General features: G+C 51.8%; 1 long non-coding RNA gene across 2 annotated transcripts; it reads right to left on the minus strand.

Moving 5' to 3' along the window:
- Positions 1–4,801: 4,801 nt before the first annotated feature.
- Positions 4,802–10,505, minus strand: LOC143940792 (uncharacterized). 2 transcript variants are annotated; one of them, XR_013263935.1, is made up of 3 exons: positions 10,168–10,505; positions 6,856–6,948; positions 4,802–5,869 (listed from the first exon to the last, which is right to left on the minus strand). It is a non-coding gene; the product is annotated as an uncharacterized LOC143940792 (long non-coding RNA). The 2 variants fall into 2 exon arrangements; XR_013263936.1 differs by lacking the exon at positions 10,168–10,505 and adding an exon at positions 9,523–9,675.
- Positions 10,506–14,197: the final 3,692 nt, after the last annotated feature.

Consider the following 14,197-nt stretch of genomic DNA (forward strand, 5'->3'; position numbering starts at 1 on the left):
AACTTGCATTTCAGCATAACTTCTTGCAATCGTTACACATTCTCAGTGGTACACCAACAGCCACACATCATTTTTTAGTGGCACTTAATCAGCCACTCGTCTCCAGTGGCATTTTTATACAAGCCACTCACCGTTTTCTGTCTGTCATTTCTCCCTTAGGTTAGTCGGGTTTCAGGTCCCATGCTGCACCAGGTTGGACACTGTTTTTCCAAAAAAATAAAATAAAAATTATGATAAAACATAGGGATCGCATCTTCACCAGGGCCAGTTGCATAACAGGGGTGGGACAGCCCATTCCAGGTAAAAAAAAGGGAGAAAAAAATAAAAATAAATATATATTGCTCTTATGTCACCCGTACTGCAGATGTTTCCGGTTAACCCAGTTTTGATCCTTACCGGGGCCTTGCTACTAGGGCACCAGTTAGGTGTGTAGTTCAAGGGTTCCTCTCACATTATCCTGAAGCACTCTTTCACTAAACCGTTACTTCACATACATCATTTGGGATACTCATTGGGCACATCTGTCACATATGTCTCTGCGTCACACTGTGTTTTCGAAGGGTGACCCTTCACCTCACAGACAAGGTCGCTAAACGTTGAGCTTGCTGACAGTGCAAGCGTTAGCAGACCGAGCATGTGTCACTGACTACAGATTGCAACATTCCTACGTAGACTGTATCAGACTTCAGCTTCTTGCCCCAGTATGCCCTGGGGTTCTGGCCCACAGATTTGAGTTCAGCACAGACAGGCACCCGAGCTATCGGTTACCTGGCCAGTCACCTCCTGGCTCACCTTGGTTGCCATGCACTCTTTTGAGTTTTCTAAATTTTCACTCAATAGGGTTCTACACAAGAGAACACAGTCGGCTCCTATCCTATCCTCCTTTTCCTGTACTTCTCCTTTTTCCTTGTCTAAGTTTTCTGTATCCCACTCCGCTCACTGTCCTACTGCTACAACTCCTCTTAACACATGCACCCCCTTGTTTTGTCTTATAGCCGGAGCCATGTTGCTGGCCAGCAGTGAGGAATTCACACCCGCCCCTCTGTCACTCCCCGCAGGCTCAGAGAGCAGCATTGCGCAGTCCCTAAGGGTATGGACCATCCCCAAGCTCATAGCAAGGCTGAGATGCAGGGGCATTCCCTACCCCACTACTACCAGGAACAGCAGAGCTTTTCAGGCCCCTCTTCCTGCCGCCAGCTGCATCTGGGCGCAGCACCCAGCAGGCATCCCTGCAATCCATCTCTGAGACTTAGGTTACAAGTATGGAGGATACTCCTTTTACAACTACCATTGGTCATTTTCAGCCAAAGCAGCAGCCAGGCTTGTAGAGTTCCAGGCCAAGACATACTGGAGTGTTACCAACACAGAACTGTTTTGTCATCACTTGCTGGTCTATGCTCTCCACTCTGCACTATCTGTCAGTCTTCTACCCAAACAGCAAACTGGGGCTCTGAGGAAGCCACAAGGCACCCCTTCAATTCCCCTTATACCTCCAGTATCGTTTAAAGCTTGCCAGATCCTGCACAACAGCGGCAGGTAGATAAAAAGGGACGACCAGTGTTATCAGTGGGGAGCGCGGCCATATGTAACAACTTTAACTGTGGCATATGCTCCTACAACCAGTGCCGACCACTGCATAGTTGTACGTCATGCCATAGGGCACACTCGAAGGTCACATGTCACTTAACCTCCCTAGCGGTGATCCTGAGTCTGGCTCGGGTTGGGATTTTAGTTCCACGAGCGGTAACCCCGAGCCAGACTCGGGATCGCATCGCTGGATACAGGGAGGAGACAGGGAGAGTTGCTTACCTTGTCCCCTGGATCGAGCTGTCCTCCGCTCGATTCACATTGCCCGAATGCCGCCGAGCTCCGTTCCCTGCAACGTTACGGCGCACGGGAGCGGAGATCTGCGCCAAATTCAAAAGAGTAAAAAGACACAAAACACAGTACTGTAATCTTACAGATTACAGTACTGTATAAAAAAATTACACACCCCCTTTGTCCCTAGTGGTCTGTGCAGTGCCCTGCATGTAGTTTTATATTATAAATACTGTTTTTTCTGCCTGAAATTTGGAGATTGTCCATAGAAACCAGAAAGTGTCACTTTTTCAGTGTTTTAGGACTTGATTACATTATTGAATAATTTTTATTATTCTTTATTATATTATAAATGTTATCATACCCGGGATGTCTGCTAGACTCTGGTTTGAACAGATTTAAGAGAGTTATTCCTAAGAATTACAGGACTACAATATAAAACGCCAAATTTCCATGCAAAATAATTCTACCGTTTTCAGTACCTAAAACTAGAACTAATCATACTGCCAGGGAGGTTAAAGCAGCTAAACAAGTCGGGTGGATGACCCCACCCCTTCACTGGCCATATTCCTGGTACACAGATTAATGGCAGGATTCCACACTGGTCTCGCCACTTTACCCTACTCCACTCACGAATGCAAGAACCTCCAGTCAGCAGCTATCGGTGAACAGGCCATAGACAATCTGCTACAGGCTGAACTAGACGGAGGGGTCATCATCTGACCCCTCTCACAGTCACCTTTTCAGACCTGGAGAGTTGGCCCTATTGGACTCGTCAAGGGCAAGTTCTCCAATAAACTTTGCTTAGTGTATGATTTATCTGCACCTCATTCTTCTGATATTCCAAATTCCCTGACTCTTTCCGCGGAATTATCCCTCAAGTACGTGTCAGTCGACTTGGCCATCCAGGCCATAATTAAAATAGGTACCGGCGCCTGGATGTCTAAAGCAGACATCTCAGATGCTTGCAAACTCCTGCCTATTATGCCATCCCCCTGGTGATGGCACAGCATTGAATGGAGGGATTCCTATTTCTTTGCCATCAAGTTGAACTTCGGGTCCAAAAGAAACTCATGGCTCTTCAACATTTTTGCTCAGTCCCTTACATGGATCCTGTCGCACCAAGCCCAATGTCAGATGGTCATCCCTTAACTTGATGATTTTCTGCTCATCAAATGGCCAGACATACCCCCGGTAAACCTAGACAGGTTAAGAGTGGTGTTTACCAACCACAACGTGCCCATAGCCGAACATAAAGTGGAAGGACCGGCACATTCCATCACCTTCTTAGGCATCACCCTGGATACATGTACCATGCAGGCCAGCCTGCCTTCTGACAAACTGGCCCGTATTAGGTTAGTCATACATGACTTTACCCTCTCGCAATGGTGTACTAAGAGACAGCTACAGTCCTTGTTAGGGATTCTCAATTTTGCTATAAGAATGGTGGCCAGTGGGTGTCAACTGCAGCATTGGAAACATACATATATAAAATGGGATGGAGCATGTAACATGTTCCTAAGGCCCCTGACACCTGCTGCAATCCAATCCTGTCTGTGAAATCCAGGCAGATGGAAAGCCTATTTTCTATCCGTTTGGTGGATGGGATCAGATAAAAATGGAGAGGGCTGCCATTTTCATCTGTTCTCCTCATAGAGGCTTTGACAGGTCCATCTCTGCACAGTGAGTGGAGACGAACCTGTCATCCACCTGATCAGCAGATCGATCCCTCGCTTAACAAAACAGAGTCCGCCAGTCGGACCGCCATATGAAAGGACCCTAAAGGTGAATTTATTCTTTAACCTCTTGCCGACAGGCGCACGCTGATGTACATCGGCAGAATGGCACGGACAGGCAAATGGGCATACAGGTACGTCCCTTTTAATTTGCCACCGTGTCATCGTGCGCACGCCGGTTGGAACCTCCGTGAGTCCAATCGCGGATCCCGCCGTCTCGATCGCTGCGGGGATACCCATGATCATCTCATGGGGAGGAAGAACGGGGAGTAGCTAATGTAAACAAGCATCTCCCCATTTTGCCTAGTGACAGTGTCAATGATCTCTGTTCCCTGTGATCGGAGCAGAGATTAGTAACGTGTCATAGACAGCCACGCCCCCCACAGTTAGAAACACTCACTTAACCCCTACACTGCCACTCACTTAACCCCTACACTGTCAACTAGTGGTTTTCCCCTTCACTGCCAGTGTCATTTACACAGGAATCAGTGCATTTGTATAGCACTGATTGCTGTATAATGACAGTGGTCCCAAAAATGTGTCAAAAATGTCCAAAGTGTAATGTCGCAGTCACGATAAAAATCGCTGATCGCCGCCATTACTAGTAAAAATAATAATAATAAAAATGCCATAAAACTATCCCCTATTTTACTATATATTTTATATATATATATATATATATATATAATATATTATAATTATAATATTATACTATAATCGCTTATTGCATTTTTTTTTGTTTTGTTTTTATATGTAGAAGAATACGTATCAGCCTAAACTGAGGGCAAAAAAAAAAAATGTTATATATTTTTGAGGGATATTTATAATAGCAAAATGTAAAAAATAATGTTTTTTTTGTTTATAGCACAAAAATAGAAACCGCAGTGGTGATCAAATACCACCAAAAGAAAGCGTGGGGAAAAAAAAGGACGTCAATTTTGTTTGGGAGCCACGTCGCACGGCTTTGCAAATGTCAGTTAAAGCAAAGCACTGGCGAATCGCAAAAAGTGCACCAAAATGATGTATGGATGTCATAGCTGCAAAGAAAGGCTACAGGCCAGGCACAGGGAAGCTTCAACGCATCATTATCTACGCTTGGTCATTTGACATCAGATTACTTCAGATGGCCAGCACTGGTCATCTGAATGATAATTTCTCATGACCAAATACAGGGAACACATGGAGAAATGTTTCCCTGCACAGCTCTACTTATCAGCACATGACTAGTGTAGTCTGAATGTTCCCCTTATACTATTCCTTACCTATTAGAAACGAGACCACACCATAGGTTGGAGTAAACTGGCCACAACAGCCTTTATTAAACATAACTCAAAATTCACTCCAATAACTTGTAAATATGAAAATATATAAATATATAAATATATATAAATATATAAATATAAATAACTTTATTAACATTAAACCACATTTTAATTAACATTAACTGCCCATTCTGGTGATCTCTGACGGTGACCACACTTAAGCCAATACCAAATCACTGCGGTACACCTGACCAACTTCCCAAAGGCCTCCACCTGTGACCGGTCGGAGACAACTTCCGCCAGTGAACATAACCGTATTCCCTCCAACGTTCAGGAATACCCAGAGGGGCCGATCGTTAGATGAGCCCCCCACACCCTCAGATCCCTTCTGAGTACCTGTCTACCGTCAGAAACCACCAGAAAACACACCGCCACAGCCCGAAAGGGTGACCCCCTCAACCTTGAGGGCCGCCCCACACCCGAAGAGCTTTCTGTATGCCCTCCTGTAAGCCAAAGGACCAGAGGTCAATCCCCACATCCGATAGATGAACGCCATCCCGCCTAAGATAAAGCCCTACATTCACCTCCAATTCCCTGTGTCTTACCACAATGCCCCCGTTCTGCACTACAAACCGCCCAACAACCTTATTAACCCTAATCCTAGTTTTCTCAAGGCTGGCTAAAGACCTGGCCCCCCGCCACACCGTTCTGGCCACAATGTCCGACCACCAAAAATGGTGCCCGGGAAAAGGACTCGCATGCGCAACACATCAGCCTTGATATCCGCCAAAATGTCCTTCACTTTCCGAACTCCCAGGTCATTGCCCCCCGCATGAACAACCAGCACATCCGGGGGCCTATCCCTCAAAGCGAAGCGCTCCACCTCCCTCATGACACGCTCCCACCTCATGCCCGGGAAACCCAACCACATCACCCTAGCTACCTCCCTGGGGATACCCAATTGCCTGCCTGCTGGTAGAGAATCACCTCTCCTGGCCCCCCAGCAGACGTACGAATGCCCCAGGATCCAAACGAGGCGTTGAGAACCTCCATCTGGAATGAAAACAAGAGAAATAACACAACAACCAAAGGAATGTTACAAGCACAGTCCTCCCCCCCATAAATCCCACAGCAAACAACCCCCAGCCGCACCCTCCTTACCCCAGGAGCAACTGCGGCCGGACATAGGACCGGAACCTCCGGGACTCCCATCTACCAATCCGGCGAACCACCGCCTCCTCCAGCCCACATCGAGCCGCTTCCGTGGCCGCCCCAATCCGAAAAGAGTGGGACGCGTAGTCCCGCTCATCCAAACCCACCGCCCTCAGGCATTGCCGAAAGACCGACACAAACTGAAAACGGGATAGAAAAGAGCCCTCCTCGTGCACCAAAAAGGGGCCCGCCCCCACAGGCCGTACCGCCCGGAAAGCCCGTACCGCCGCCACCGGGCACACTACCGAGCCCGGCAGGGCGAGCAGCGTAATCGCCACTCCCTTGCCCCGTTGATCAGTCTTCGACCTACGCAACCGTATACTCACCCGATCCGCAACCACCTGCACATCCTGATCCAACAGACCCCCAGCCACCCGTTTTGAGCGACACACCAACTCCCCAATCCTAAAAGCCCCATAAAACGCCAACGAAAACGCTGCCGTAAACAGAACGGTCTCGTAAGCAGACGAGCAAACGTCCACCAGCCGAGAACAAATTGCCACCAAATTGTCAAATGACACCGGCCGGCGCGCATCCCTACCCTTCCAATCCCTCCTGTACCCCTTCAACGTTTGCCTCACCCAAAAATCCTTCGTCCCGTCCGGCTCCCCCCACAGTTTGAACAAAAAGGCCAACCCCGCCAGCTTCCGCTCAATAGACGGGAGACAGGCCCGTCTCAATGTTCCGGGCAACCCAGTACAATACCACCCAGCGCCGGTCGGAGCCCCGACCAGCCACTCCAACCTCCCGCAGGAACGCCCACCATTCCGCCCACACTCTAGAATAAGCGGACCATGTAGCCTCACTCAACGACCTTTTCAACCAACCTGCGGCGATTCCAAGGGAAGTTCCCACATCCACCCGGGGCATGGCGCCCCCGACTCCTCCGCTCCCGGCGCCAGCTGCCGGAACTTGTCCCACTGAAAACGAGAGAGCGAGTCAGCCAAAGAATTCTCCACCCCAGGTATGTGCACAGCATAAACGTAAACATTGAGCCGCAAACAGCGAAAGACCAGGTGTCGCAGCAGCCGGATGACCGGGGGGGAGGAAGCAGTCATCCGATTGAGGACCTGGACCACCCCCATGTTATCGCAATTGATGCGCAACTTCAAATTACGAAACTCCGCCCCCCACAGCTCCAATGCCACCACTATCGGGAACAATTCTAGCAAAACCAAATTGCCCAACAACCCCGCAACCTCCCATGAGCGTGGCCAAGGTTCCGCACTCCACCGACCCCGGAAAAATGCCCCATAACCCGTTGAGCCAGCCGCGTCAGTAACCAACTCCACATCGAAGTTGCTCACTGGCCCCGACATCCACATAGCCCGCCCATTATACGACTCCAAAAATTCATGCCAAGCCCGCAGGTCCTCCCGGTGTTCCCTTCGCAAACGCACAAAGTGGGTAGGGGCGGTTACCCCGGCAGTGGCCCCCGACAGCCGTCGGCAGAACACACGGCCCATAGGGATGATCCGGCAAGCGAAATTCAGCTTGCCCAACAGGGACTGCAGGGCCCGAAGCTGAACCTTCGGCCGGCCCTGCATGCCTGCCAACTCCGCCTGCAGATCCCGTAATTTATTCTCTGGCAAGCGACACTCCATTGCCATAGAATCAATCACGATTCCCAAAAAACTCAATTCCGTCACCGGGCCTTCCGTCTTATCCCCCGCCAACGGCACCCCGAACCTGCCCGCAATGTGCTGCAACGTGGACAGAAGAATCGCACACACATTGGAGGCAGGCGGGCCCACGCACAGAAAGTCATCCAAATAGTGGATGACCGACTCCAGGCCCGAAACATCTCTCACCACCCATTCCAAAAATGAACTAAAAGCTTCAAAATAGGCGCATGAAATGGAACAACCCATGGGCAGGCACAAGTCCACATAAAACTTGCCCCGCCAATGGCATCCCAACAGCCGGAAGCTGTCCGGGTGGACCGGCAGAAGGCGAAACGCCGATTCCACATCCGCCTTGGCCATGAGAGCCCCACGACCATACCGCCTGACCCACCGTACCGCCGCGTCAAAAGACGTGTAGGAAACCGTACACGCCTCCGGGTCAATGAAATCATTGACCGACCCCCCTTTCGGAAAAGACAGGTGATGAATCAAGCGAAACTTCCCCGGCTCCTTCTTAGGAACTACACCCAACGGGGAGACCACCAGGTCCCCCCACGGCTGCACTTCGAAAGGACCACCCATCCGGCCCAGCGCCACCTCTTTACCCAATTTGTCATCCACAACCCCCGGGTGATCTAAAGCCGATCGCAAATTCCTGGCCAACGGCGGCACCCCTCCCAAAGAACAGGGAATCCTAAAACCGTCCCGAAAACCCAGAATTAACCCCCGCGCCGCCGCACCATCCGGATACCTATTTAGGAAAGGAAGCATCCTTCCCAGGTTCACCGGCGTCATCCCTTTTGTGACCGGCGGCACCGGCACGCTGACCTTTTTTGAAACAGCGGGACAGGGGGTGGGTGCCGCCGCACCCGGAGCACTCATGCTTGAAGCGGCACGCGCCTCCGAATTTACAAGCCCCTTCATTAAAGGGCCAGCACACCCCCCACTTCTTTCCGGCCGGCAGTCCCGAGGAAGACGCACTCCCGCCCCCCCCCTGAAGAAACGGAGTGGGCGCCCGCGGAGCAGACATAAGCCTCATCCAGAGGCTTATGTCCTTGTGATCCCACCGCAGGTCAGCCCGCACTGCCTTACGCTGACGAAACTGCTCATCATAGCGCAGCCAAGCCAGCCCTCCATACACTCGGTGAGCCTCCCCAATCGCGTCCAGGTAACAAAATAACGCCGAGCAATGCTCGGGGTTCTTTTCCCCTATCACGCTAGCCAAGATAGCGAACGCCTGAAGCCAATTTGCAAATGTGCGCGGGATCAGCCGATACCTACGTTTCTCCTCGTCGTCCTTCTTGGAACTGTCCGGCTTAACCCTGTCCAAATTAAATTTCTCGAGGGGGAGCAAAGAGAAAATCTCCACATACTCACCCTTGCCGATCTTGTCCCGCACCTCCTGCTTCAAATGCGCCCCCAATGGGCCTTCGAAACAAACATAGACTTCGCACCGGGCAGCATCCGCGATCCTAACCAGGTCAGACCGCGCCCCCGGGTCCGCGGGCACCGGGGGGACCCCCGAGCCCACAGCCCCCGCATCCATGCTCCCCGACACCGCAGCAGGCGGTGCATCCCGCGCAGGAATGACCTCCGCCCCCCCGGCCCCCCCCACAGTACCCATCCAGGGGGCCACCTGAGGCGACCCGGAGCCCCCAGCAAACTTACCAACCAGGGCCTGCAGCCCCCCCAACAGCTCCTGCAACTGACCTGACGGCCCCCCCGGGGCCACAGGCCCCGCCCCCTGCGCTGAACCTGCCGCAACCCCCCCCAATACGTCCCGGGATCCCGTGGGTACCGCACCCCCCTGCGCCACCCCCATCAGATCCCGCAAGGCATCCGCCAGCAATGTAGACTCCCGCAACTTACCCGGGCCCCCAGGGGCCTCGGCGACCGGTACCGGTCCGGGTGCAGAAAAGGACCCCTCCTCCTCCTGGGACAGCTCGCTCTCCGAACCGACCTCTCCAGCGCGCACCGGGGACGCGGCCATCCCCCTGTGCTCCGCGCGGTCCATCCGGTCCCTGCGATCTGGGACTGCAGGCAATGTCCTCCTCCCCCCGCCGCCCCCGGCATGCCGGCGTCTAAAACCAGCCCTGCCAGGCACCTTGGCAGCCTTCTGCGACCCTCCCTCCCCCCCCTCCAGCATGCGACCCCCCCGGAGCGCCCCCCTCCCCCCCACCGCGCGGATGCTGGCCCCAGACCCAGCATGCCGCAGATCCCCCGCCACGTGCACCCCCCCTTGGCCTGCCGACCCAGAGCCATCCACACTCCCCCCCACCTCCACCGGGCCCCGTGCGGTCCCGGCGCCATTTCCATGCGGCCGCGAAGCCCCGCCCCCCTCCGGTCGGCGGCGCAACGACCGCCCGGACCGGGGGGAGCCGATAACCTGCCGTTTTGCCGGGGGGACCGATCGGTCCACCCCCGGGCTCCGGGAGTCACGAGGCGGCCGAGGAGTAGGCCCAGGAGAAAAACGCGCCGGAGGCCGAGACCTCCGCGCGCGCAGTGGAACCTCACCTGTCCCGCCGCCGTCCACATCGCCGTCCGCCAGGTCACCCACACGTTCCCGCAGCCAGTCCGCACCGTGCACCTCCGCCGCCCGTCGCAGCCGCGCGAAGAGTCCCTCGAGGTCCGCCATAGCAGAGGAGCAGCGAAAAAACTGCCTCCTCTGTGTCACACTGGGCTCCGAATGATTCCTTAAAGCCACACCTCTCCCTTTTATGTGACCCCTCCCCTACACTGAATTTGTTTCCTGCAAACCTTTTCCTGAACTCCACCCATAAAGCTTAACCCTCTGTGTCCCTCATCCACACTGTCATGTCCAGCACTCCTTATATCATTTCATTCTTAATCCGTGCTTCTCTTTGTGTGTGTGGATGTGGGCACATGTCCACCATGGACATTGGTACAAAGTGGGCTCTTTAAAGAGTCCTGCCTTAGCTCAGCACTGAATGATCTTTTAGCTGCATCTTTGTGATCCATGATCTTGTAATCCTGAAATTGTACCTGACATTTGTTACTGACCCAGCTTTTGTGTGACCTTCTCTTGGATTTCCCTTGTCTGCCAATGGTTACTCATTACCCCCATTATAGACTTTAGCCTTCAGACCAAGATTCTGCTCTCTAAATTTGTACCTCGTTGCCTGGATGTTTCTGACCTCTGCCTGCTCCTGATCTTGATTCTGCTTACGATGTTATGCATTGCTGATCATCTGTTACCAACCCAGGTCTGTGACCCAGCTACTTGATCTATTCCCAGCTGTACTCCTGCACAGTTTTCCACATCCTAATTTTTTGGATTCTAAATAGGCAGATGTTAGTCCCGGCTGAGATTCGAGCATTGTATCGGCAGGCTGAATGTATCAAGTTGATCGATCGATCAACCTGGGTACCAGCATGCCGGGTTTTACCTACGATTATTGCTATTGACTGCTAAAGCCGCTATCAATAGTTACTGTCTTCTCCCAGCGGATACGGCTTCCCCCACCCTCACTTGAGAAAAGAGCAGTGGCAGCCCGTGCATTGTGGGCACATGGGCGCTGCCCCCCCAACACCTCCACCACCCTCCCTATCCATGTGCCTGTCCCCTTTCAGGATGGCGGACACATGGCGTCGATAGACGGGGGGGGGGTATATTTTGAAGCAGGTTATTAGAGCCAGAGGCTCTAATAGTCTTCAAAATAGGGTGGGCTTGGGGCGATCCCATTCCGTTGTGTGATGGTAAGGAATGAATTTTCACTATTTTCACATGAACGTTCCTCCCTGCCAATCAGGAGGCAGGTCAGTAAGACCTGTCTCCCAATTGGCCAAAGCGTTAGGAAATCCTATTGGATGCATAGCTTAGGAGGAACAGAAAGAAGACACACAGCTGCGGGAGTAGCAGACACCGGAGCCGCTGCCTGCATCTATTCCTGGGAGAGGAGGAGAGGACACCGCAACACGCCACCCCTAGATCGGGTAGGTGCCGCAATGCGGCCCTCCCAGGTGGGTGGTTGTTGTCAGTGTCACACAGCGGTCTGCTGGGGGGGTGTGGCTGGTGTGTGTCATGCGGCAGTCTTTAACCTGTGGTTGCTTGTGCGGCCTGCCTAAGGCAGAAAACGACATCTAACATTTGAGCGGAACTCCCACCACAAATGTGAAAAAAAAAAAAAGAAGATAGTCCTTTACAAGGTAGAATAAGTAAGCTGCATGTTGCCACAATGTTCACCTCTTAATCCAGAGTTGTCCCCTGTAGTACTTTACTCCTGTCATTAGTGTATCCTCTGTCTTCTGGGTTGTATAAGTGCCAGTATCATTTAACCTACTTGCTCTGCGCCCTGGCTGGGGACAGAAGGAGCACAGTGATAAGCTCACTCTGCTCTCTCCTATTAGCATGTTTCTTGTCAGCACATGAACTGATCACTCACTGTGTTCATTCAGGAAAGGAAAGGGCTGGTAAATATAACTATTCTGTTCAGTAACGAGAAAAATTGTGCAGTTTGCTGCTTCAGTAAATTTCTTATGGAAGGTCTGAATTGTCTCTTGGAATTTGTGTACACAAATGAAAATGAGATGAAATTCTTATGAATGTTCAGAGTACAGAATTTTCCCTTAATAATTATCATATAATGTGTAGGTCTCATTAGTGATTGCCAAATCTGTTATAGCAGGGGTCCCCAACCACCGGCTGTGGCCCACAACTGGGCTGTAGCTTCTCTGCAGCCAGGCCACGGAATGAAAGAGCCGGGCTGGCTGCATGAGAGACCTGGGCAGCGGCATGGGATCCGAGTGAATGAGAAAAGCGGCCAGACGGGCAAGTAGAGATGACATCATCTCTCTCCACCCACCCCGCATTACCGCTCTTCCGCCATCACAGACAGTTTTGACAGAACACTAGTGTTCTGCCAGCCTCCTCAATGTTGGAGGTGCAGCGGGGAGAAGAGAGATGACATCATCTCTCACCTTCCACCCCGCTTCACCGCTCTCCTGCCTCTGTGCTAAATGGACCAGTTCTGCCACCAATGCAGGGACAATCCACACCTGGTGGCAGGCAGCATGACAGGCGAAGTGCCAGTTGATGTGACAATCCACATCTGGTGGCACTGGCAGGCCACATGGCAAGTGACAATCCCCATCTGGTGGCAGGCAGCGTGGCAAGTGACAATCCACATCTGGTGACAGGAGATGTGACAAGCTGCATCTGGTGGCAGGCGTTGTGGCAAGTGATAATTCACATCTGGGGGCAAGTGACAATCCCCATCTGATGACAGACGACGTGGCAAGTGACAATCTACATCTGGTGGCAGGCAGCGTGGCAATTGACAATCCACATCTGGTGGCAAGCAGCGTGGCAAGTGACAATCCATATCTGGTGGCAGGCAGCAGGGTAAGTGACAATCCAAATCTGGTGACAGATGATGTGGCAAGTGACAAGCTGCATCTGGTGGCAGGCGTTGTGGCAAGTGACAATTCATATCTGGTGGCAAGTGACAATCCCCATCTGATGACAGGCGACGTGGCAAGTGACAATCCACATCTGGTGGCAGGCAGCGTGGCAATTGACAATCCACATCTGGTGGCAGGCAGTGTGGCAAGTGACAATCCATATCTGGTGACAGGCAGCATGGTAAGTGACAATCCACATCTGGTGACAGATGATGTGGCAAGTGACAAGCTGCATCTGGTGGCAGGCGTTGTGGCAAGTGACAATTCACATCTGGTGGCAAGTGACAATCCCCATCTGATGACAGGCGACGTGGCAAGTGACAATCCCCATCTGGTGGGAGGCGACATGGCAAGTCACAGGCTCTGGGCTCCCACTGATTATGCATTATGGTGAGTTGAACTATTTAATTTAATACTACAAAGTAATAATAGAAATAATGCGCTTCAATCACCCTGACACCATATCAACCATGGTGCTGGGATGATTGAAACGCTAACACCAGTCATTGCCTGCGAAAAGTCACTTACCCCCCGCCAGTTATAGCAGGACTGCAATTTTGCAGCAAACAATCTGACATTAACTGACACTTTTGACACTTTGTGGGAACCAGTAACAGTGCCCATCAGATGTGCCAATCAGTGCCCAACAGCTGCCAGCAGTGCCCCCTCAAAGTCTTTCAGTGCCCACCACAGTGCCAATCAGAGCCCACCATAGTGCCATTCAGTGCCCATCACAGTGCCAATCAGTGCTCAGCAGTAACACCTTTCAGTACATCATCATCAGTGCTGCCCATCAATTCCATCTATTAGTGTCCATCAGTGCTATCTGTCACAGCCCCTCAGCGCTGCCTGTCAGTGCCCATCAGTGCCGCCTATCAGTGCCCATCAGTGCTGCATAGCAGTGCTGCATATCAGTGCCAACTCATCAGTACTGCCTCATCAGTGCCTCCTCATCAGCGCCCGTCAGTGCAGGAGAAAACAAAATTTTATGACAAACTAAGAAAAACTTTTTTTTTTTTTTAAATTTGGGTCTTTTTTAGTTTGTTTAGCAAAAAATAAAAATCCAGGAGGTGATCAAATACCACCAAAAGAAAGCTTTATTTGTGGGAAGAAAATGATAAAA

This window comes from Lithobates pipiens, unplaced genomic scaffold, assembly GCF_037356315.1.
Source record: "Lithobates pipiens isolate NorthernLeopardFrog02 unplaced genomic scaffold, aLitPip1_a1.2 Scaffold_3, whole genome shotgun sequence".
Classification (NCBI taxonomy): domain Eukaryota; kingdom Metazoa; phylum Chordata; class Amphibia; order Anura; family Ranidae; genus Lithobates; species Lithobates pipiens.